Raw genomic sequence first — 3,727 nt, 5'->3', positions numbered from 1 at the left:
AGTAAAGTTGTTCTAGAGGAATTGCTATCAGATATAAGTCCTTCCAATGTTCCGTCCTCTTCCACTCGTGAAGAAGACGATCCCACTCCCTCGCCTGAACAACCGAGAAATCTACTACTAAAGTTTTCTGCTCGTAAGACAACCGTACTCGTCGTAGTGGGAGGGTTTCAACAAAACCTCGCTCGTTATGGCTTGGATGGTGAAATCAATATGGTCGTAGGTGATCGTATTGATGACGATCCATTAACCTATAAAATGTGCAATGGCTAGTCCGCAACTAAACGATGGTCACCGCATGGATTCAGAAATGGATTCCATGAAAAAGAACAAAGTTTGGGAATATGTAGACACACTTGACGACTATCATTCGATAGGATGCAAGTGGGTTTACAAGAAGAAAAGAGGAGCTGGAGGCGAAGTCGAAACTTTTAAAGCTAGACTTGTAGCCAAGGGTTATACCCAAAGAGAAGGTGTGGACTATGAGGAAACTTTTAGTCCTGTTGCCATGCTCAAATCCATCCGAATTCTTCTCTCCATACCGCCGCTTTCGATGATGAAATCCGGCAAATGGATGTCAAGATCGCCTTCCTTAATGGGGTACTTGAAGAAACCATCTATATGGAGCAACTAGAAGGTTATGTTCTTCCCGGCAGAAAAGAAAGTTTGCAAGTTAAACAGTGTCTATCTATGGACTTAAGCAAGCTTCTCGCTCATGGAACAAGAGGTTTGATGAAATCATCAAGACCTACGCTTTCTTCAGAATGAAGATGAACCTTGTGTTTACCAACTCAAGGAAGACCAAATAGTAGTATTCCTGGTCCTTTATGTTGATGACATTTTGATCATTGGAAACAATGTCAAGAAAATGACTCACATCAAGGAATGGCTCAACACTCAATTCGATATAAAAGATTTGGGTGAAGCAGCCTATGTTCTTATTATTCAGATTATCGTAAACCGAAGAATCGCATCTCTTGCTCTCTCTCAAACAACCTACATAGACAAAGTCTTAGAGAGATTCTCCATGAGCAACACCAATGGGGCAAACATGCCTTCTAGATATGGTATTAGTTCATTCCTAAGGAATGCCTCCGACCGATCCTCAAGAGATGAGGACATGGCAAAAATTCCTTATGCCTCCGCAAATAAGTCTAATGTATGCAATGTTGTGCACTAGACCTGACATCTATTATGCTGTTGGAATCGTGAGTAGGTATCAGTCTAATCCAGACAAGAACATTGAATGCGCTAAGTATATTTTGAAATACTTAAAGAGTACAAGGAATCTTGTGTTAGTCTACAAGGGTGGTGCTTTAAATCCCATAGGCTACACCGATTCGCATTTCCAGTGCAAGTCTTGACAGAAATCTACATCCGGGATGGTGTTTACTCTTGGGGTGGAGCAAAGTTGGTTTGGAGAAGTGCTAAACAAACCGCGATATCGGACTCAACTATGGAAGCTGAATACATAGCAGCAGCCGAAGCTGCTAAAGAACTTGTCTGGCTAAGAAAGTTCTTCACCAGCATAGGAGTTGTTCCTGGAATGGAAAAGCCTCTGGTACTACTCTGTGATAACAATGGAGCAATAGCAAACAGCAAAGAACATCGAAGCCACAAGAGAAGCAAACACATTGAAAGGAAGTATCACATTATCAGAGAATACGTGGCAAGAGGGGATGTACTAGTTGAGAAAGTTGACACAGAGGACAACCTAGCTGATCCATTTACCAAAGTCTTGGCCGTGACAGCCTTCGAAAAGCACCGTCAGAATTTAGGATTAATTGATATGTACTAATTAGTTTTATATTAGTGCAAGTGGGAGTTTGTTAGGTTTTATACCCTAAATAAAACTCAATTTCAATGTAATCTATTTTATTCAACATCAATAAAGAAACAGAAGTATTTTTCATTCATTTGTGTATGTTTTGGTTCACTTTATCAATAGCTTGTCTATTTGATTTATAAATTCATCTTAAACCCTTTTCACATACTTGATCATGTTTATTGTGCTGTCATCACATTGGAAAGTAAACATGACTATGTGAATAAAGTTTCCTAGATTTATCGTAACGTGGTTTTACTGATATGATAATCTACAACAAGAGTTTACTTGTATTTGGAGAAATACTGTGTTCTTTCCAAAACATTGGTTAAAGTAAAGCTCAGGTTGGATGCATGGAGTATGCATCGGAAGGGACCGATATTGAACTTTGATTTAGATTTAATTAAACTTACCGTAAAATCTATTCGTGTTCTTTGATTTGTTAGTTAAGCCTACTTTTAGGTCAGGGTGATACGTACATTTTGGGAACACGATAGTGCAATTGAGTGGGAGCGCTAGCATAAACATGGAATCTATAGCTTCTACCTGGCGAATAGTAAGCAAAGGATGATCTCCTTCGAGCTTGACCAAACGAAAAATAAATGGTGGAGATCTCATTTCACATAAGCTGAAATATCATTTATACAGGGTCAAGTGTTTTAAGGATAAACTACATAGTAGGGTGTTACGGTAATCTAATCCCTTTACTGTGTAGATCATTCATATAGAGGATCATTGATCACATTAGGATTATAACAATGGATAACTAATGATGTGTCTATATGGTGGAACATATAGAGCATTCTATATACTGAGAGTGCAATTCTAAGTTCTATGCGTGGATTCAACGAAGAATTAATAAGTTAGTGAATTTTAGTGCTAAATTCTTGATCTACTTATTGGAAGCTCGGTTATATAGACCCATGGTCCCCCCACTAGTTGAGATAATATTGTTTGTAAGACTCATGTAATTGGTTTTGATTAATCAATTATAATTCACAAATTAGACTATGTCTATTTGTGAAATTTTCACTAAGTAAGGGCGAAATTGTAAGGAAAGAGTTAATAGGGGCATATTTGTTAATTATGATACTTTGTATGGTTCAATTAATAAATATGATAAATGACAATATTATTTAATAATTATTTATAATTATTAAATAGTTAGAATTGGCATTTAAATGATTGAATTAGGAAATTGGCATTTTTGAGAAAATCAGATACAAAAGGTGTTAAAATTGCAAAATTGCAAAAAGCAAGGCCTAGTCCACTAAGCCATGGCCGACCACCTTTGTAGGCTTTTTAAGTTGATTTTTTCATTATTTTAATGTCATATAATTCAAATCTAACCCTAGTGGAATGCTATAAATAGATAGTGAAGGCTTCAGGAAAATTACCCTTCACACTTCTGAATCAGAAAAACCTGAGCCTCCTCTCTCTCTTCTCTAGCCGCCACTCTCTCTCTCTATTCTTCCTTCATATTTCGAACCTCTCTTAGTGATTAGAGTAGTGCCCATACACATCAAGCAATACCTCAATCATAGTGAGGAAGATCGTGAAGAAAGATCATCAGCAAAGGAGATTCAGCATCAAGGATTCAGAGAAAGAGATCCAGGTTCAGATCTTGATAATACTCTGCTACAGAAAGGATTCAAGGGTTAGAGATCTGAACGGAAGGAGTCATTTAATTCCGCTGAACCCAATGTAAGGTTTCTTAAACTTTATATGTGTTTAATTTATCGTTTTAGAAAGTTCTTATTTAGGATGTTAATAAACATACTTGTGAGTAGATCTAAGATCCTGGTAAAATAATTTCCAACACTTATCACATGTGAATTCTTGATAATCTTGTCTTTGCTAATTCTTTTATTGTTTAATGTTTAGTTGATTTGACTCTGCACCATT

Source organism: Cannabis sativa, chromosome 1, assembly GCF_029168945.1.
Source record: "Cannabis sativa cultivar Pink pepper isolate KNU-18-1 chromosome 1, ASM2916894v1, whole genome shotgun sequence".
Lineage (NCBI taxonomy): Eukaryota > Viridiplantae > Streptophyta > Magnoliopsida > Rosales > Cannabaceae > Cannabis > Cannabis sativa.
The sequence above is the reverse complement of the archived record's forward strand: the minus strand, read 5'-3'. Positions refer to the sequence as shown.